General features: G+C 45.3%; 1 pseudogene; it reads right to left on the reverse strand.

The window, feature by feature from the left end:
• Positions 1 to 16,799: 16,799 nt before the first annotated feature.
• Positions 16,800 to 20,663, reverse strand: LOC125515725 (tyrosine-sulfated glycopeptide receptor 1-like; annotated as a pseudogene).
• Positions 20,664 to 22,829: the final 2,166 nt, after the last annotated feature.

The following is a 22,829-nucleotide window of genomic DNA, read 5'->3' on the forward strand; positions in this document are numbered from 1 at the left end:
CCAACAAGAACAACTTCACCAAGAAGACTCCTCCCAAGGCTTTGGTTGTGCAAGAAGAGTACAATGAGGATGATGACGATGATGAAGATGATGAGTCGGTTGCCATGGCCTCCGTTGCCATTGCAACAACGTCACGGGTGTCTCTGTTCGACTCACCCAACGAGAGCATCACCGCCAAGTGCCTCATGGCTAAAGCCACCAACAAGATAACCTCCAACATCAAAACTACCATCATTAATCATCCTTCCCCAACGGATAGCATTAATGAACTTGAGGGAGCTAATGTGGAGGCTAACGAGTTTGAGGCCTTTATGGGCAAACTCAAGGGAAAATCCAAGAAGCACTCTGTTGCTCTCTTGTAACAACTGGGTGAGGCCAATGACATGATCGAGGCTCACGAAGACACCATCTCTAAGATGGAAGGGCATAGTCGTGACTATGCCGATGAGATTTCGGATCTTTCCAATGCTCTTGAGGAAGAGCATGGTCTTCGTTTGGCTCTTGAGGAGTCACACAACGTTGATCATGCTAAGTTAAAGAAAGATTATGATCATGCCCTCATTGTTTCTCGTGTGCTAAATTCCGAAAAGGCCAAACTCGGGGTTGATCTTGCTAGACTCAAAGAGGAGTTTGATATACTTGACAAGGCCCACAAGACCTTGAAGGGTATTCACGCTAGTCTCAAGGAGTCTCATGATCAACTCCAAGTGAAGCTAACTAAGGAGAAAGCAACTTTTTCTCATATGGTTTTAATTGATAATGCAAATGCTACTAACCCGTGTTGTGAGCATATACATCTTGTTGAGGAAAAATGCTAAGTTGAAGGAGCAACTTGAGAGAGGTCTTGCGACTTGCATACAAGGCAAGAAGAACCTCAACGATCTCTTGATCAACGAAAAGGGAAGTGTGGCCAAGGAAGGGGTTGGGTACGTGCCCGACTCCAAGAACAAGAAGAAGAATGACAAGACCAAACGACCTCCTCCCCTCATGCAAACCTTTGTGAGGGAGGGAGAGAGTGCCCCCGAGGAGAAGAAGAAGAACAATGTCAAGAAGGGCAATGTCACCCCTCCCAACAAAGCCGGCGATTTTAATCCTTCTTATGTGTTATGCCGTGCTAGTGATGGGCATGTTTATGCCAAATTTGTTGGTTCTCTTCATGAGTACATTGAATGGTCTATTTGGGTTCCTAAGACCCTTGTTACTAACATCAAAGGACCCATTACAAAATGGGTACCTAAAACCAAGCATTGATCTCTTGTAGGTGTTTGCTTCCGGTGGTGGATCATGGTTGCTCGATAGCGGAGCTACAAATCATATGACCAGAAGCAAGGACTTGGTGGTGGACGTGCACAAAGTTCCATCTATGCCCACCAATGTCGAGTGGGGTGATGCCTCATCCTCTAAGGTATTGGGACTTGTCAAGGTGGTCATCTCTCATGATCTCACGATCGAGAAGGTCATGCTTGTTGAGTCCCTTGCATACAATTTACTTTCCGTTCGTCAACTTGCAATCATGGGCTTTGCCACTTTCTTTGATATCGATACCGTGGCCCTCTTGTGGAGCAAGACTCTTAAAGTAGCTTTTGTTGGGCATGTCGAGAACGGTCTATATGTGATTAACTTTTCGGAGCGACCCACTAAGACCGCGACATGCCTAATGGCTAAAGTTGATGTGGGATGGCTTTGGCATCGCCGTTTAGCCCATGTCAATATGAGATCTTTGCAAAGTCTCCTCAAGGGGGACCATGTCCGTGGACTAATGAATGTTAGTTTTGTTAAAGATCGTGCTTGCAGTGCCTGTATCGAAGGAAAGCTACATGAGAAGGCTCACCCTCCCATGACTATCATTTATTCAAAGAGGCCCTTGGAGCTCCTTCACATGGATCTTTTTGGGGCCCCATCCATCGATAGTCTTGGAGGTAGGAAGTATTGCTTGGTGATTGTAGATGACTACTCAAGGTACACGTAGGTGTATTTCTTCAAGAGGAAGAGCGAGACCCAACAAACCGTCATTGACTTTGCAGATGAAGCACAACGTCAACACAATGCAAAGATCTTGACAATAAGAAGTGACAACGGCACCAAGTTCAAGAACTACACCTTGGATGAATTTCTTAGTGATGAGGGAATCAAGCATCAATATTTCGCACCATACACCCCTCAACAAAACAGTGTTGCGGAGAGGAAGAAGCGGACGTTGATGGAGCGGCAAGGACCATGATGGCAGAGTTCAAGTCTCCATACAACTTTTGGGCCAAAGCCATCAACACCGCGTGTCATGCATCCAATCGGCTCTACCTCCGCAAGGGCTTGAACAAGACTCCATATGAGATACTCACCGGTAACAAGCCCAACCTCAAGTACTTCCGGGTATTCGGGTGTAAGTGTTTCATTCTCAAGAAAGGTGTTCGGTTGTCTAAATTTGAGGCTAGAGCTTATGAGGTCATATTTGTTGGTTATGCTACAAACTCTCATGCTTACCGTGTCCTCAATAAATCCACGGGACTTATTGAGGAGACGTGTAACGTGGAGTTTGATGAGAATAACGGCTCCCAAGTGGAGCAAAGTGGCACTTGTGATGTAGGTGATGAAATTCCTCCTCAAGCCATAAGAAGAATGGGTGTTGGTTTCATCCTACCCATTGAGGAACCCCTTGTGGCCGAAGGAGAAGGACAATGCTCCACTCAAGTGGAGCCATCACCAACCCAAGGCCCACATGCTTCCGAAGAACAAAGTGAAGGCCCTCAACCTCATGAACAAGACCAAGGGCAAGATCATACTCAAGACGGTGTTGACACACCAAGTGATGCCCAAGGTCAAGTTCTCTCCCCCGAGCAAGTTCAAGATCAAGAACAAGCTCATGACGGCGCTCAAGATGATCAAGTAACCTCTCCTCAACTCACCACCGAGGAGGAATTAGAGCGTCGTGCCGCCAAGGTTGCTTCCAAGCTCTCCACCAAGGATCATCTCATGACGAATGTGCTTGGAAGCTTAAGAAAGGGGGTAAGCACTCGTAGACAATTAGCAAATTATTGTGAGCATCACGCGTTTGTCTCTTGTGTGGAACCCCACAAGGTCTATGAGGCGCTAGAAGATCCGGATTGGCTCAATGCCATGCATGAAGAACTCAACAACTTCGAGCGCAACAAAGTGTGGAGATTGGTACCAAGGCCAACGGGGAACCACAATGTCATTGGAACCAAGTGGATATTCAAGAACAAGCAAGATGCACATGGGATTATCATTCGCAACAAGGCTCGTTTGGTAGCACAAGGCTACTCCCAAGTCGAGGGTATCGACTACGGTGAAACCTTTGCTCCCGTTGCTCGTCTTGAATCCATTCGCATGTTGATTGCATATGCTTCTCATCATAACTTTACGTTACAACAAATGGATTTGAAGAGTGCTTTTCTTAATGGTCCCATTAATGAATTGGTTTACGTCAAGCAACCCCCGGGTTCGAGGATCCCTACTTTCCTGATCATGTGTATCAACTCGATAAGGCACTCTATGGCCTTAAACAAGCCCCACGTGCATGGTATAACCACCTTACCGAGTTGTTACAAGACCGTGGTTTTGAAGTTGGGCTAATCGACCCCACTCTTTTTACTAAGAAGGTCAAAGGGGAGTTGTTTGTGTGCCAATTATATGTTGATGATATTATCTTTGGTTCTCCTAACAAAGCTTTCAATGAGGAATTTGCCGCTCTCATGACCTCAAAGTTCGAGATGTCCTCCATGGGAGAGTTGAAGTTCTTTCTAGGGTTCGAAGTGAAGCAAAGAAGAGAAGGAACCTTCATCAATCAATCCAAATACACTCAAGACATGCTCAAGAGATTCAAGCTAAGTGACGTCAAGCCGGCCTCCACTCCAATGCCCACCAAGTGCCAACTTGAGTTAGATCCCAATGGTAAAGTGGTGGATCAAAAGGTATATCGTTCCATGATTGGTTCCTTGCTTTACCTTTGTGCATCTAGACCGGACATCATGTTGAGTGTGGGAATTTGTGCATGGTTTCAAGCCGCACCTAAGGAAAGTCACTTTGTGGCGGTCAAACGAATCTTTCGATATTTGGCTCATACCCCAAACTTTGGCTTATGGTACCCAAGAGGATCAAACTTCAAGCTTGTAGGGTACTCGGATTCCGATTGGGCGGGAGACAAAGTGGATAGGAAGTCCACTTCCGGAGGGTGCCAATTCCTTGGTTGCTCTTTGGTAAGTTGGTCTTCCAAAAAGCAAAGTTGTGTGTCTCTCTCGTCCACTGAGGCGGAGTATGTTGCCGCCGGTAGTTGTTGTGCACAACTTCTATGGATGAGGCAAACTTTAAAGGATTACGGTGTCACTTGTGACAAAGTGCCTCTTTGGTGTGACAATGAAAGTGCCATCAAGATTTCTCTCAACCCAGTGCAACACTTCAAGACGAAGCATATTGAGATTCGGTATCACTTCATCCGGGATCACATTAGGAGAGGAGAGATCGAGATCAACTATGTCAACACTCATGACAACCTTGCAGATATTTTCACGAAGCCCTTGGATGAAGCAAGATTTCACGAGTTAAGGCATGAGCTAAATATCATTGATTCGAGCAATGTGGCTTGGACCCGTGCACACCCTACCACACTCAATTTGTTGTCTAGTTTAGGTGTAGGCATGGACATAGGGGGAGTGTTGTTCTCTCAATGAACTCTCCCTCCCCCCATTATGCATAAATTGATCAAGTCTTTCACTTTAGCCATTGTTGATGGCACTTGTGCTTAAAAGACGAGTTTTGGTCATGGGCCCAAGGTTAAAATCTTCGCGGTGCCATACCTTTTGACTCAAACATAGGTGGCCTCGGCCACCGCCCTCTTGTGAAGAGGTGTGTCTTGGTCGCTTGCTGGTGTGTTTGCCGTTTTTGTCGTTTCGTCGAGCTAAAGCCATGTCTGTTTAGTTGCCGTGGCGTGCTGGGCGGTACTACCGCTGGTGGTGCGCGGTACTACCGCTCGTAAGCGGTACTACCGCCCCCCAGAACGGTACTACCGCTGGGGGATGAGAACAGGGGGTTAAGTCGGGGGCAGGGGGAGGTTTCTTCTCCCCCATACCCATTCACTTCGCCCCTCTTTTCTCTTCCTCTCTCCAGCCTCCTCTGGCCGCGGGAGGGCTCCGGCGGATCTCCGTCTCCGGGGGCGTCCCTCTCCATTTCCTTTGGTGGAGTCGATCCCCACCTTGTCCTCTTGCCATGGATGCCGGTATTGCCCCCGTTCCTTCTTTCGTTTTGTCTCTTTTTTTAGTTCTTGTTTCTTACGGGCAATGGTGGTTGCATCTCTAGATTTTTGGCTAAATCTAGGCTTGAGTTTGTTAGAGAAGGCAACTAGACTATCTCGATTAGAGTTTGGTAGGATTATTTTTGAATTTGGTAGGCCGGTAGTGCCGGATCTGACTGCGGTAGTAAGAACCCGTTGTTTCACCGCCTCGTGCTATATGAAACTGTTGTTTCTCTGCCTCAAGCAGTACTACCGCTCCTCTTGGAGCGGTACTACCGCTCCCTTTGGGGCGGTACTACCGCTGAATGCCAATTTCCATCATTTTCCTGCCTTACCTTGATCTTTTGTTGAGTTTGTTGGCTTATGCTCGTTCTTTCTGGTTGTTTTGCGTGTTCTTGTGTTTGGCTCCAGGTGATGACCTTTCCGAGCAGCAAGGTCGCCGTATCAACCCTGGGCGTGCCACATCAAAACGCTACCGCACCTCAGAGCTAGCCGGTGGTTCCTCGAGCACCCAACCGCCTCCAGCAAGTGCATCTGCAAGTGTTCCTCCACCTCCTCAGCGATCGAAGCGAGCCGCCAACAAGCCGAAAGGGAAGACTGTGACTGAGATGACCAACAAGGAGTTTTGGGAGAAGCGTCGCCGCAACCCCTATGCGGTGGACCAAGAACCCACTTTGGTTAACCGCCCGTTCTGGAACCGTTTTCAGTTTGCCATCTACTTTGATGTGATCAAGGCCAAGAAGAATCTTTTTGTTGATGTTCGCTCCATTGACACTGATGCTATGGAGAAGGACCCGGAGTACTTTGGCGAAGCTCTTCAGATGTGCACTCAGCTGAACATTCTCAGGATCATGCAATTCAAGAAGGATTTTGATGCGGATTTGGTGGCTCAATTCTATGCCACCGTCCATCTTGGGACGGATGTCGACAGGACTCTGACATGGATGACCAATGGCAAGCTGCTTTCTGTCAAGTGGAAGGCTTTCATGGAGTTACTTGATGTGGTGGATACCGGGCTTGAGACTCCTTTCGCTTTCCGTCCTCACCGCAATGCTACATCCACCCACAAGCAAGCCCTTTGGCCCTACTGCACTGTGAAGGTTCACCCAGTAACTGAGAAGAAGACCTATGAGCTGTCTCCGTATCTGGACATTCTTCATCGCATATTCCGTGAGACTCTCTTCCCTCAGATTGGGAATATGGATATGGTCCACTCTTACCTCGTGGACATGCTCCTTTTCTGTCAGCATGAGAAGGAAGCAAGCACTGGAGAGAGCCTGGATATCTCTCATGTCATGTGGTCTGAACTTTTATCTGCCGTGTCTGAGCGCAAGTGTCCTATCTATGGTCCATTCATCATGAGGCTCATTGAGAGGGCCTGGGCACAGACTTATCCCAGAGTGCTGCTAGAGACTGGAGACTTGGTTTCTCATGAGATCAAGCGTCTGAGGAAGAAGGACAACTGGACAGCGCCTCACACAGGGGGTCCATCTGCTACTGCTGCCACAGGGGGCCCGTCTGCTGCTGCTACTGCCATGGGGACCGAGTGTGAGGCTGCTACTGATGCTCATGAGGAGGACTTTGGCCCCTCTAGTGCAGAACCGTCGTGGGCACAGAAGCTTAAGCGCAAGATGAAGAAGCTTTTCTGCATGGAGTCCCATGGTCAGTACATGACTCATGTGGCGGAGAAGCATGCCAGGACGCGCCACAAGAAGCTCATGCGTCAGATGGGAGCAACAGTTGCCAGTGGGTCTGAGGGTCAGATCACTGAAGAGGAGGACTGGATTCATCAGAATTGCCACTGGACCGACTCCGATGCCGAGCAGTTTTCGACCCACGACGAAGATGCAGAGATGTGATGTTCGAGATCTTCCTCCTCCCATCACCTGGAGTCGTAGTGTCACTCTATGCCCTTTTTGGTGTCTCGCTACCAAAGGGGGAGAGAGTGTAGGGATTTGCTTCTTGTGTCGTGCTTTGGGTCGTCTTGTGTTTTCTTGTGTGTTCCTTCTTTGGTTTGGTTTGGTGTGAGACCTTAGTTCTAGTTTCTAGTCATATGGTGTAAGACATATGCTCCCTATCGCTACCTTATTACTTATGTCATTTCATAGTACTGTAGTTTATTGTGAGATGCATGATTTTCCTGTTTATTCACTTCTCTCATATATCTTGTCCTTAGTATTGTTGGACTATAAAATATAGGGGGAGTGTTGATCCGAATGTGTGTGTCGTGCCATCTCTAGGTGCACACATTCTGGGGGAGCCCGTCTATATTTTGTAGTTCTTAGTTTTCTTCATTTCATTTCTTTTCCTTGCGCAAATCCCTAGTTGTCATCAATCCACCAAAAAGGGGGAGATTGTTACGGCATATCTCTCTCAAGGTAGTTTTAGTGATTGATGACAACATGTTTGCGGACTAATCTTGTGCTTTGAATTATTCACAAATTCTCCCCTGGCACGAGACGCCTTCTTCCCCTCGGAGTGTATTTCAAGACGGTGTAGCTCTTTCGTTTCTTTCTCGGTGGACTAGTTGCGTAGAGGGCACCGTACTATCAAGAGGGGGTCTGCTGGGGTTTTGCATGGGTGGAATCATCACATACACATCAACTTCTCACCCTCCGAGCATTTCCTTTCCATTGAAGAGATCTCTCCTCTCTCTTCTTTGTCCTGTCTGGGTCACGCGGTAGTACCGCGCACCCAGCGGTAGTACTGCTGAGAAGCCACAAGCGGCAGTACCGCCCGTGGCTCCACAACAGTAGTACCGCTGGGGGCCTGGCACCTCCGCCTTGTCCTCAGCTTCTTTGAGAGATTTCTTCTCTCTCTCTCTCTCTCTCTCTCTCGCGTCCCAGCGGTAGTACCGCACTGCCTGCGGTACTACGGCCGAAGGGTCACAAGCGGCAGTACCGCTCCGCAACGGTACTACCGCCCTTGACCCCACTGCCGTAGTACCGCTGGGCAGTCTGGTTCCTACCGCCTCGATTCGAGAGGTCTTTTTCTCGTGTCGGGTTTTGCGGCACTAGTCACGGTTGTAGTGGCGGTAGTACCGTTCCAGGAGCGGTAATACCGCCCTACCACCGCGGTAATACCGCATTTGGGTCCGTTCCCTACTTGTCTCCCCAACGCGGCAGTACCGCTGGCTGGCACGGCAGTACCGTTGTCCTGGCGGTAGTACCGCCCTGTGCGGGGCTGGTTGGTGGGGGGCAACGGGATTGTTGCCCCCACTATAAAAGGGAGTCCCCTTCTTCATTCTCACCCACCTCTTCCTCCCCAAGCTCCATTTATTGCTCAAGCTCCATTAAATACTCCAAGCTTCATTTTCGCCCGATCTATCTCTCTAGCCAATCAAATTTGTTGATTTGCTCGGGAGTGGTTGAGAAGGCTCCGATCTACACTTCCACCAAGGGATTTTTGATTCCCCCACTCATCCCTAGCGGATCTTGTTACTCTTGGGTGTTTGAGCACCCTAGGCGGTTGAGGTCACCTCGGAGCCATATTCCATTGTGGTGAAGCTTCGTGGTCTTGTTGGGAGCCTCCGATTAAGTTGTGGAGATTGCCCCAACCTTGTTTGTAAAGGTTCGGTCGCCGCCTTCAAGGGCACCAATAGTGGAATCACGGCATCTCGCATTGTGTGAGGGCGTGAGGAGAATACGGTGGCCCTAGTGGCTTCTTGGGGAGCATTGTGCCTCCACACCGCTCCAACGGAGACGTATTTCCCCTCAAAAGGAAGGAACTTCGGTAACACATCCTCGTCTTCACCGGATCCACTCTTGGTTATCTCTTACCTTTACTTGTGCAAGCTCTTTAGTGTTTCTACCCTTGCTTGCTTGTATGCTTGTTGTTATTGCATCATATAGGTTGCTCACCTAGTTGCCCATCTAGACAACCTAATTTGATGCAAAGTTTAATTTGTTAAAGAAAAGCTAAAAATTGGTAGTTGCCTATTCACCCCCTCTCTAGTCAACCATATCGATCCTTTCAATGGGGTTTTCACATCGATGGATTGACTGGATTATGACCTGTGTCACATCGGTGAGATATACTGTAAAATTAAATGGAACCTCCTTGGATTCATTTGCACCGTCGCGTGGGCTTCGGCAAGGTGATCCACTCTCCCTGTTCTTATTTCTGTTCATTGTTGATGGTCTATCTTCTATTCTCAGAAATAGGGTGAACTCTCGAATTTGTTTGCCAGTGAAAATTTGTCGTAGGGCTCCGGGAATCTCTCACCTTTTGTTCGCAGATGATACACTATTGTTTTTTGAAGAAAATCGTGTACAGGCGGAAAGAATTAAGTCTCGTCTTGACCTTTATGCTAGAGCTACATGCCAGTTTCTAAATTATAATAAGTGTTCAATCATGTTCGGTGAAGCATGCCCTACCAATCTTCAGGAGGAGGTGAGAGATACTCTGAATATTCAGAATGCTGGTTTCGAGAAGAAATACTTGGGTCTTCCAACACCCAATGTTCGTATGTCCAAAGGCAAGTTTCAAAATTTACAAGCACAACTCTTGAAAAGACTTGTCCAATGGGGTGATGGCCATTTTGCTCAGCCAGGCAGGGAAGTTCTTATTAAATCAGTGGCGCAAGCACTTCCTACATATATTATGGGTGTTTTTAAACTGCCTTTTTCTGTGTGTGATGATTTAACAAACATGACGCGGAACTTCTATTGGGGTTCGAGGGAAGGAAAACGAAAGGTTCATTGGAAGACTTGGCAAAAACTCCAGCAGCCAAAATGTAAAGGCGGAGCTAGGTTTCGGGACTTTCGGATATTCAATCAAGCACTACTCGCGCGCCAGGCATGGAGACTGTTGACAAAACCGGATAGCCTATGTGCTCAACTTCTTAAAGCTTGGTATTATCCAAATGGGAAGCTAGAGGACACTGTGTTCGCAGGTAACGCCTCATCCACATGGACGATGATTTCTCATGGCCTGGATCTTTTGAAGAAGGGGCTGATTTGGAGAGTCGGCAATGGCCAACAGATAAGAATCTAGCGAGACAGTTGGATTCCAAGGCCTTTCTCATATAAACCTATCTCGCCACAGGACATGTGTCGGTTCCGCTTTGTCTCCCAGCTGCTCAACAACAATGGTTCATGGAATGTAAATTTGTTGCAGTCTATTTTCTTGCCATGTGATGTTACAGAGATCCTAAAAATTAGAGCCTCGCCAAGACTTGGAGATGATGTGCTTGCATGGGGACCCGGAAGATTGGGTGCCTTCTCTGTGAAATCTGCTTACAACATGGCTTTTGAAGAAACCTGCAGAATGACTTCGGTTGCAACTAGTTCGGCGCTTGATGGTCATAGGACGTGTTGGAAAATGATATGGGGTAGCAACGTCCCACCTACAATCAAGAATTTTGCATGGCGTGTGGCTGTGAACTTGCTTCCAACTTGGGAAAATAAACACAAGCGAGGACTAGAGGAGTCAGATGTGTGCCCAGTGTGCGACAGAGAAACTGAATCTTCCTTCCATGCTTTATGTCGCTGTCCCCTAGCCGTGGACCTTTGGAACTGCATGGGGGAGGCATGGCGTTTGCCAAGTTGGGAGATATCAGTAACACGGGGACCGAGTGGCTCCTTGATATTTTATTTCCGCTAAGTGAGATTGAATGGGCGATGCTACTCTTCACACTATGGAGGTGCTGGCACAATCAAAATGAGGTTGTTCATGGCAAGATTCCACCTCCGATGGATGTCTCAAAGCAATTCTTGTGCAGCTACCTTGACTCGCTACTTGCGATTGCTCGAAACACGGAGTGTGATCCTTTGAAGGGAAAAGTTGTAATAACTTATGCTAGTACCAAAACACCACATGAAACAATAGGTCAGGACCCACCTGTTAGGTGGGTTCCTCCACCGACGGGTTGGGTCAAGCTCAATACAGATGGATCATGGACAGAGGAAGGTGGAGCAGGGGCAGGCATGGTTCTGCGTGATTGTCTTGGAAAAATTATTTTCTCTTCTTGCAGGGTGCTCTTCTCCTGCCGAGATGCACTTGAGGTCGAACTATGTGCTTGCATGGAGGGTATTTCTCTTGCTATCCAGCGATCGGAGCTGCCAATTTGTGTGGAAATGGATTCTGTAGTGGCGGTGAATATGGTTAAGGACAGAGACACGGACATGTCTATATTTGCCTCCTTGGTGAATGAGATTAAACACTTGATGTCCCTTCGTACAACTAGTGTATTTCATATCAATCGTAACCAAAATGTGGTTAGCGATTATTTAGCTAATTTTGCAAGAACTGAAGGTAGAACAGTAGTTTGGTTGGCTCTGGTCCCCAACAGGTTGTGGACTTGTGTAAACTGAATTGTAATTCCCTGGATCTTTGATTAATACAAGTCTTTCTCGCAAAAAAAGGTGTGATGACGAAGACACCAAATTACAACCTTGGCGGCGCTTTTCCCCTTGACGACATTATTGTGCACCACGGAGTGTAGTAATTGTTGAAATATGAGGATGGGCCTAGGGCCCATCTAACAATTTTAGAAAAATCTACAAGGGCCCATCTGGGTGATGTACATTGGCATGCTGTTGAAAGGATTATGCGTTATCTGAAAGGTATCATGAACTATGGACTTCACTATATCGGATACCCATCCGTACTTGAAGGGTATAGCGGTGTGAATTGGATATCTAATGTTGACAAGATGAAGGCCACAACCGGGTATATGTTTATTCTTGGAGGTGGTGTTGTTTTCTGGAAGTCTTGTTTAAGAGCGTTAGACACGTCTGGTGTCGAAGCAAAATGGCTTCGGTATCTTTTGATGGACTTGCTAGTGGTTGAGAAATCGGTTCCGACTATCCTTATGAACCGTGACAATCAGACAATTATTGTCAAGGTAAAGAGTTCAAAGGACAACATGAAGTCCAACAAACATATAAGAATGAGATTGAAAACTGTCAAACATTTGAGAAACTCTGGAGTGATAGCGTTGGATATATCCAAACGGCCAAGAATCTGGCAGATCCCTTTTCTAAAGGGCTATCGTGTTTTGTGATAGATAATGCATCGAGGAAGATGGGCATGAGACCCACATGAGTTGCCATGGTGGTAACCCAACCTATGCGATCGGAGATCCCGTGAAGTAGGACCTAGGGAAAACAAGTCAGTGGTGGACTGAGGAGAGTAACTATACTAACCCACTCCATTGGAGATGTAATACTCTCAGGAACTGTATGGTAGGTTGACTATTGTCTTAATGTATTCCAAAGCCCATATAAGAAAGATGGTATCCTACAGAGCAATCTTTGAAGGAACACACCTATATGAGCCCGACTGCTAGTCACAGTCTTTAAGATTGGGTGATATCTAGCAAGCTCATGAACAGGCCAGGAGTGTGACTAATATGCTTCATCCGAGGGGTCAGCCTTCGGCAGCCTAGTACTAGTAAGACATGTGGTGAAACTTCTTTACGCCAAACTGACAATTCAAGGCATAGTTGTTCAGTTGTGAAGGAGTGTAGATACTTGCTCTAGGTGGAGTTCAACCTTATTTGGTCTCCAATGAAATACTTGTATATCAAAACAGTGTTTGGAACAAAGGACAAAATGGGCCCTTGAAATTTGGTGGGGAATTGTTGAAAATGAGGGTGGGCCTAGGGCCTATCTAACAATTTCAGAAAATCTACAAGGGCCCATGTGGGTTTTATGGCAATGGGTGTGGAGAGAAGTTTAGTCTCACATTGCTAGTTGGAGAGGAGTTGGACCTCTTTATAAGGGATTCTCTTCCACATTCTATTGGAGCTTGAGAAGGGAAATTGTTCCCGCGTGCTCCTTCGCCGCCCGCCTCGCCACGTCCCGACGCGACGCGACGTGAGTTGCGGAAATGAGCCGAGCCGAGCTCACACCTATGCGCTTATTTTGCCGCCGGTGCGTATAAGGTTGACGGGAGAGCAGGCCTCCGAAACCCTGCCTTTCCAGATCCTGTACGGGAGATGGACGATAGTTTTTTGGGAAGCGTCTCCTACGCAACTACTCGCCGCTATTCGTCCGAAGCCGATCGTGTCGCCGCCGAGAAGTTTGAAGCCGAGAAGAAGGCCACTGAGGACGCCGTTGCTGCCGCCGCCGCCACCGCGGCGTCTGCCTGGCCGTTGAAGGGTATAAATTGCTTATCTCGTTCTTGTCTATTACTCTATTAGCCATACTACTGTTATAAATATATGTATGTACTATTTGCGTAGTATGGTTTTATGTGATTGAATATTAGTATGTGTTCAATACTCTCAAGGTCATGACTATTTTCTAGATTAATTTAATCAAAAAACTGCTTATATACTCAACCGTTATTGTCTTAATTCGGAGGCGGCACAAGGTAAACTAGGTAGCGTGTGAGTGTGAGCTCCGTTGGCAGGCCGGCTGGTTGATCACTTGTCTCTTATGCTTGTCAGCTTGTGGTTGAGGGAACGCTTGTGTGGACAATGTACCATGTATTAGTTATAGTTTTGATGCTTTATTAGTTCAACAATTAGTGTTAAGATCCACATTTCATTTTGGGTACACTGTGTCATATTATCTCATAGATAATGATGTGTTGATGTTGTGATGTTTTCTTTTGCGGAAAGTATCATATCTCTTATAAAATTTCATCAAAAATACAAAAGCATCTCAAACGCTAAATTACATCGAGATTCTGAGACTACTGAACGGCCATTGCCTTCAGAACAAGCAGCCGACGCCTCGCTGGCGCCGCTCCCCTACCGGAGCCGGCTTGACCTTGTCGATGACAGCCAGGAAATCTTTGTGCACATACCTCTAAGGACCAACGCCTTGAGCCACAATCATCACCGTTGAACCCTTGCATAGATATGAAGCACATAACATCAAATATCACCACATGACGAGAAACGTAACCTCACTGCCCCAAGAGATGACATGAATCTACATCTGAGCTCCGTTGACTACGTCCAAACGGACGGACTCGAGGATGATCGAAGCTTGGAAAACAAACTTGAAGAGGAAGCGCCGCCATCCACTCGAGCGTCGCATTTGCGTGGACTAAAAACCGTAAACTAAACTACTAACTGGAGCCCAGGCACCGGGATTCTCCTCCCCGCCACCGGCCACCGGAGCGACAGGCAGAGGGGAACGAATTCACGAGCGCCCGGTGAATTTATAAACACTCGTTTATTAATCTTCCCTTTTATTTTAGTTTACTTTATCAATCTTTGATTTTTTTTCTTTCAGGTTCATTTTTCTATTACTTTTATTTTTTATTTCCATTTTTTTCCCTTTTCCCATTCTTTTTTTTCATTTTAATTTTTACAAACATCGTTCAAAATTTGTTAACATTTTTTGAAACCATAAACATATTTCTAATACACAACTTTTTTGCAATTGCATTTTTTTTCAAATTCACGAACATTTCTTTGATATCATGGGCATTATTCGAATTTGCGGACATTTCCTGAAATTCTCAATATTTTTTGAAACTCGTGAACATTGTTTTCGAATAGGTGAATATTTTTGAATTGGCAAACATTTTTTGACATTTGGGAACAATTTTTGAAATTCACAGACATTTTTTAAGGAACATTATTTGAGTGCATGAGCATTTTTTGAATCAGCAAAACAAATTGAATCAATGATCTTTTCTGAAATTTGGAGCATTGTTTAAAATTCGGGAACATTTTTCCGATTTTTGGGAATATGTTTTAAATTCATGAATTGTTTTATGAAATCCTGGAAAAAATTTAAATTTATGAACATCTTTTTGAATTAATTTTTTAAAAGCTTTTTAAAATTCATGATCATTTTTCAAAATTATGATTGAATTGACGAACATGTTATGATTTCTCAATCTTTCTTTTTCAATTTTTTTTACATTTTTTCTGAAATTGGGAACTTTGTTTAAATCCTATATTATTTGAAAGAAAAAAAGATAAAAACTGAGGACGTCCCACCATGAGCATGGGGGGGGGGGCGTCCTTTGTTTCTTTTCATTTTGTTTTTTCTTTGAGTAAAAAATAGTGGTATCATCTTTGGATTGAAGAAGTTGTCACATATGCATTCGTAGTTGATGAGAACGTGTCGTCCCACTGAATGCACGTCACCTTAATGCCTGTAATAAAAAAAATGCAAGCACCAGCATCAAGTCTACGACTTGAATCCAAGTGGTCTGAAAAAACCACTGCCGTCCTAACCATTCAAGCACAGGCTGGTTCGCCTTTTCCTTTTAGTTATGAGAGCTCCTACATGTATGATCAAAATTTATACAGACATTTGTGTGATCAGACTGGGCTCAAACACCGGGAAGTGGGCCACTCTCTTGTAGAATGAAAATCATATGGAAAACTATAGTAGTCAAGATAGTTTCATTTGGTTATTTTTTTCCCATTTCCTGAATACATGTAAAATATTTTTTAAATGCATGTTGAATTTTTTAATACACATTAAACATTTATAAAATACACATTGAACATATTTAATAAACATCGTACTTTTCTGAATGATTTTGAAATTAATAAATACGTGATGAATATTTCTTAAAGATGAGTTGAACATTTTTTAAATTCACATTGATTTTGTTTAATTTGTAATGAATATTTTTTCAATAGATGATAAACATTTTATAAAAAATAGTGAAGTAAAAAAATATTTCCAAACGTAAAGTATATTAATATATTTTTGGAAAAACGAATTGATTTTTTGAATTCAAACAGACTTTTATTTAAGATTAATTAATTTAAAATGCTACTGTAGAAAAAGAAACAAAATAAAAAAACAAATCAACAAAAAAAATGGAGCTACCGAGCTAGCGATCGGACGGACTGACCAAGCGCACATAAGCGATACATATCAGGGCCCCCCTGCTTTGCCCGCTCGGCAGCTCTATCGCCATCGCTCCTCGCTCCCGGCGAGTCACAGCTCAACCATTTTCGCCGGAAAACGGAAGTGCCTACTCCTCCTCGCACGCTGCCGTGCTGGCACCGGACCCTCGCTTCCACGCTCGCCCTATTCCATGCGCGCCCTGGCATCCATTTCTCTGACGCAATACCGGCCTTTTGGGCTCAGCGTCGGCCGCCTCGGCAGCAGCGCGCTCAGGCCGTTCGGCGAAATGCCGACCCGGGCGTCTTTTCTTGGACCGCGACGGTTGCCGTCGAGAAGCCGGGTCGGCTCGTAGAACAGGCTTGGGAAGTGTTCTGATGCCGTGATGCGTATGTGTATACGCCGGAGGGGCGAGCTACGTTGCAAGGCCCGTGGATTTCTTGGCCGCGTGACTCCTTCGACATGGTACGTAATTGCTTCTGATCGACATTCCTCTCGTGTTTTGCTAGTGGCTGCGTGCTGAGTTATTTGTATTTCAACAAAGGTGGTGGTCGTATTGCATTCCCATTTTCTCATTCCATTTGTTCGACGCTTGGACCAACCAGGCATTTGCTGTAGCTAGTAATTCGGCAATTTACCTCCAACTTTAGTGGTTTCTAAAATCGATGATCCAAAGCAAAAAGATGACTGCAGATACTATCTTCCCTTGAATGGACTCCATTTTCAACCTTTCACCGATAAAGCAAGATTGTCATTTCACATGCTTACACTCTGTTTCATGCTTGTGAAACTTAAAGCATATATAATATACAGAGACCATTTAAAGGTCCTTGCAAAAGAAATCTAAAGGAAGATCAATTTTACAAAATATCTTTCCATAAAGAACCACGAAAGCTCAAAATGGCAACCTGTTAGGCTCTGTACAAAGTACAAAACAAACTCATTGACGAAACTAAGAAAGTTACATGTATATCTTGCACAAAAAATACGAGACATCTATTATCGTATCTTGGCTGATCTTTGCATCTGCGGCTCAGCATCTATACTGGCCAGGCAGGAGACTACTTCCATGATGGTTGGCCTCATGAATTGATTGTGGTCGACACATTTGGAAGCAGCTTCAAGCAGCTTCAGCATTTGTTCTTCATATTCTGCGCCTCTAAGTGTTGGATCCAGGACCTCAACTTGCTTTCCCTTGGACCTCATCTCGAGCACCCATGGGACAAGTTCTTTTGATGTAGATAGGACTGAAACAGGCCGCATTCCAGTGAGCAGCTCAAGCAGGACTACTCCAAAACTGTACATATCACCTCTCAACGCAGCAACCCATGCTTGCCCATATTCGGGGGGAATGTAACCCATAGTGCCGACCAACTCAGTTGTAACATGCGTTTGGTTGGGAAGGATCAATCTGGCTAGCCCAAAATCTGCAACATAAGCTTTAAATTCTTTGTCCAGACAATTTGAGGCTTGCAGACATCATGGATATGAGGCTTGCAGACATCATGGATATGAGGCTTGCAGACATCATGGATATGAGAAAGGCCAAGGCTTGCTCCTTGCGCGATCTTCAGCCGAGTTGGCCAGTCAAGACATGAGCTACCATCGTCATCCCTGTTATGAAGCCAATCATCCAGGCTGCCGTTCTCCATGTAGGAATATATGAGGAGCCTTGAGTTTCCATGGATGCAGTAACCCCACAGAGGTACAAGATTTTCATGTTGTGCCATGGAGAGAGCATCAACCTCTGCACTGAACTCTCTTTCCATAAGACACATTTCATCGCTGAGCCTTTTTATTGCCAGCTTCGAGCCATCACATAGCTCTGCCTTGTATACTAATCCATAACCTCCACATCCAATGATGTTCTCCTTGTCAAAATTGTGTGTAGCTTTCAAAATGTCAGTGAATTTGAGCTTGCTTTCTTCTCCCTTGCCTCGTGACATCACTACCAATGTTTGCTCTGAACTGGAGTTGGATGAAGTTGATTCGATATATCCATTGTTCTTGTCCGTTGTATTTTTTACTGTAAAACCATTGACTCTGATTGAGACAAGGAGACGCCCCAGCAACAAAAGAACAGCAATGCTTCCAAAGAACACTCCAAATGTAATTGCAAAAAGAGCCTTCTTATGCCGTTCTTTGGAGGGGATCAGAGGTGGTGAAGCTGAACCACATTTGTGAATTAGCATAGAGCCACAGAGCTTTGGATTCCCATCGAAACTAGAGTTCTGAAACGTATTAAACTGACCTCCAGATGGAATAGGCCCTTCTAGGTCATTGTTAGAAATGTTGAATGCTGAAAGGAAATGCAGGCTGTTCAATGCAGCTGGGATTCCACCTGTGAGGTTGTTGGTCGACAAGTCTAACACCTGCAGGTTTGTGAGGTTGCATATTGATTGTGGGATCTGTCCTTTTAAGTCATTGAAGCTGAAATTGAGTGAACAGAGGGCTTTCAACTGACCAATCTCCAAGGGCATCTCACCAGTTAATTTATTGTTACTTAGATCCAGCACTTTTGGGAAAGCCATTGGTAACCGGTATTGAAGTGATGGAGCTACATAAATTGGTAGCTCAAAGAATCTGGGGTCCAAATGGGTTGCATTATTCTCTGATCTTAGCATTGGCATCTTCGTTAAGGCTGCTGGGATTTCCCCTGTCATGCTATTATTTGATATGTCTAGATAGAAGAGGAATTTTAGGCTGCTGATCCAGTAAGGTATCTGTCCTGTTAATTGATTGTTTTCTAAAAATAACATCTCCAAATTTGTCAGCTTTGATAACCAATGTGGTACTTTCCCCAACAGTGAGCAATCTGTTATTGCTAGAACCTGAAGATTCTCAAAACTGACAATGATGTCATCGTCTGGCATGGTCTCATTCATGAAGTTGAGCCCAATAAGAAGGGTGGTGAGACTCTTGGATCTTGCAAGTATCGGAAGTGTACTTGTGATATTTGTAAGATTGTTGTTAACAAGTGATAGGAATGAGAGGGATTTCAGATTGCCTATTTTTTCTGACAGCTGGCCATGGAAATTATTGAAGGATAGCCGAAGTGCAGTTACGTTGCTGCACGAATAGATGCTTTCTGGAATTTTTCCGGTGAAGTTGTTCCACCCAAGATCTAAAGTTTTTAGATTGGGTAGATTGGAGAAGTTGACCTTGTCGAGCTCTCCAGAGAACAAGTTGTTCTTGAGGTCAATGGTTATGAGATTTGTGCAGTTGCTCAGGGTTGATGGTAGATCCCCAGACATGTTGTTATTGTTCAAATGGAGCTCCTCCAATCTGTGAAGCTGACCTATAGATTCTGGCACCTTTCCACTGAAATTGTTCTCTCCAAGATCAAGGGTTATGAGATTACTGAGACTGACAATACGTGCATCTTCAAGTGTTCCTTGTAAAGTATTCTTGGGGAAAGAGAGGTACTCCAACGAGCTAGCATTAAAAAGTTCATCTTGTAGAGGCCCACTAAGGTTGTTGTGGCCAACCTTGAGCACTCTGAGCTTGGGACAACTACCAAGTCCAGACGGAATTCTTCCACTGAATAGGTTGTAACAGAGTTCAAGCACAGTGAGCAATGGCAAACTGGTGCATAAATGACTTGGCAGCTGCCCAGTAAAGCTGTTCTTGCTGGCATTGAGTGCGACCAAATTTTTCATCACTTGCCATGTGGAGGACGGAAATTGTCCTGTAAACAAATTGCTCAAGATGTTCAGTACCTTCAGTGGCCGGGGAGGAGTCGAAGATGATAACTCTTGCAGATCTCCACTGAGGCGGTTAAAGCTGACGTCTATGGCGACGATGCTGCCGGATGACATCAATTCCTGCGGTAGGCCACCGTATAGCAGATTGTTTGACAGGTTGAGGCGCAGTAATCCAGTGAGATTCCCAAGAGAAGCTGAGATGTGCCCCTGAAGACTCCTAGAAGGCAGCAAGACATCCGTAACAATCCCATCTGTACTGCAGGTGATCCCTTCCCACTGGCAGCAATCCGTGCCATGCTGCCAGGACGCAGCGAGGCCACCGTGTTGTGAGAGCCCGGCAAGGAACTGGTGAAGGGAGCCCTGCTCCTGCTCTCTGCAGGAACTGGTAGGAGAGGCCAATCCGATCAGCAGCACAAGAGCAAGGCCAAGGGAAGGTATGTGCAGTATCTTGCTGTAAGCCTTGTTGGAAAAATGAAGTGTCTGCATGGTTTTCGGGTGAAACTAGCACGGGAACGAGAGGTTATGTTGTCCCCTGACTGGATAAAGCATCAATGGTGGTGTAACCATGAAAGAGCATGATGGTAAGGAAAGAAGCAGATCTTTCTACCATTTGTTCTGTGCCTTGTAGTGGTACTAACCACGCTTGGATTTTACACAACTGCCCCCAGCCCACCAGGCAGCTTCCTAGTTCACACTGATGTTTCAGTGTTTCACTATAGGTTGCATGCTGGAATCTACTGAAAAGTCAATTGCCGAACACCTTCCATACAAAAAAAATTGCATTGTAGATTTTCTAGTCCTGCTTGACTTAATTCTCGATGAATTTTTACAGCATTCCTTACTTTAGTTGCCCTGACATCACTTCTCTAACTGGCTTTCACTAAACAATTTGACCTGCTTACCACTAGCACTGAATTAAACTATTGCTTCTTGATGCATCATTTGCCTTTTGGGAACAGAAGAAGGCACGTTTTTGCCACAACGGTTGCTGAAGATCTGCAGGAAATTCAGCCACCGAGATATTACACGGATGATTATTACCGGAAGGCGCTTGCACTTGAGCTTGAGAGCGATCATCGGCGTCTCTGTCAGTGTGTGAACAAACCCAAGTGGAGGGCCAGAAGAAGTGCGATATTTCTTTCTTGCTTTATGGACGGGGTGAATGGTTGACCTGCTGGAGTGATCTGTTCTCCGTTCCATCCTCTTGACCTGAGGCATTAACTTCCTTATCGCGCGTGCGAGCTTCGTCTGATGGATACATTTGCTGTTAGTTTCCATTCTCCTGGCTCCAGTTGCGCACTATTGTGGACCATGGACTCTGGTTTTCATCTGAATTTGGAAGCGGTTCAAAATAAACAGGGTAGCGTGTGTGCTCTGGTAGTGCCGGGCTGGTTCTGATGCTTGTCAGCTTGTGGTTGTGTGGAAATGGTTCTTTTGAACCGAACCGTGTATTAGTTATAGTTTTAATACTTTAATTGAATATAATCGGTGTTGTATAAGAATCACATTTCATATTGCGTATACAAGTTTAGTTTAGTTTTTGGATGATGATGATGATGTGCTGATGTTAGCTGCACTGTATCGTCATTATTTCTTAGATATTGCGCTCTATCATTGATCAGTGTGCATGTGGTTAATGATTTCCCACTCTGACTGAGCAAAAATATAGCAAGTGGATGACGCTCTACATGATTAGGACTCGCTGCAGAGTTGGCAGTGCAGCCCCTTTTGTTGTCATGTTTAGCATGTATCAGTGATACCTCTGTTTTGTTCTGTCAGGTGCAGCAAGGCAGGATTTGTGCATGTTATAATTATCAGATTCAGTGCGGATTGAAGAACATAACACAAGAGACTGGCAACAGTTTATTTATTTGTTTATTTTGCGTTGAGCCACACGTTGTATTTGGCATGTCAGCCTATGGATCAAGCGTGTATTTCAACGCGTTGATGCGTCGCGTTGATGTAGCTAGACCACGAATTTAGCGTGTCATTTGGTCAAGCGTGTATTTGGCGCGGTCTTGGCGGCATGCTCTCTCGTTACCAGAGGAGCTTAGAAAAACAAAAGAAAATTGTTTTTCTCCATAGCGCCTTCACACTTGGCCACTTGGAGTACAAAAATGGCGGCATGACCACTGGCCCGACTACCAGACGATGGTTCTCAGACCGTTACTTAGTTGTTCTCTGACGTGCTTGTACGTTTTCTCCCAACGCGTAGTTGATCGCATCGTCTTGTTCGTTGTCGTAGGTGTTTTGAAAAGGCATGTCACCTTGTATCTTCTTCTTTCAATAGTGCGTTTGTCTTGAGTCTTGACCGGGGTAATTTTACCATGGGGAATAAATAGGTCTTGGTTCTTTTTTTGATGTAAAAAAGTGTCTTGGTTCTTTTTTTTTTACTTTCGTTGAAAGAAAAAAATATAAGCATCTCCGGGCTCTAGCCCAGGCCAAGCGTCCAAGGCCTAATTAGTGATCCCGTTGATTCCTGGCCAGCGTTGTCCACCAGCAGCACGGCCCACTTACAACACTCAGTCTACTCCCCGCGATTGATGTGTGTTGTGTAGATGTTTAGTACCACATCGCCAACTTCGGCCAACACACCACAGCCTAAAAGGTGGCGGTCGGGAGCCAGATCCACCGTGCGGCAAGCACGGTATAAAGCAACAGCCTATTGAGCTAAAATCCTCTTGGTATAAACGTGGACAAGGTAATTACTATCTCTATGATATGATTCAGAACACCGGCCCACTTGATGAATTATCCAAACTAACCCATGGAAGCCCGTCGTCCTTGCAGGGGCGGCCTTTTTTTTTTATCATTGGTCTGGTTTTTTCTCCCACAACCTTGTCAAAAGTCAACAGTTTACGCACGGATTCGACACGCTGCATGTTTTTTTCCTTTAAAGAACTCAAAATGTATTCTTTGACCGCTTGACCTGTAAGAAGAAAAAAAATAAACCACCTAACGACTACAAGCACTGAAATGAACCAAAGGCGTGCCGTTGTCATCACCCCTCCCTCGACGAAGAACATTGTTGGAGTAGACAAGTCAGAGAATTGTCATGCTAAGGCACCAAAGGACCAACGCATTAGCACAACCATCATCGTTGATAAA

Source organism: Triticum urartu, chromosome 6A (genome assembly GCF_056163025.1).
Source record: "Triticum urartu cultivar PI428250 chromosome 6A, HENAU_Tu73, whole genome shotgun sequence".
Taxonomy (NCBI): Eukaryota; Viridiplantae; Streptophyta; class Magnoliopsida; order Poales; family Poaceae; genus Triticum; species Triticum urartu.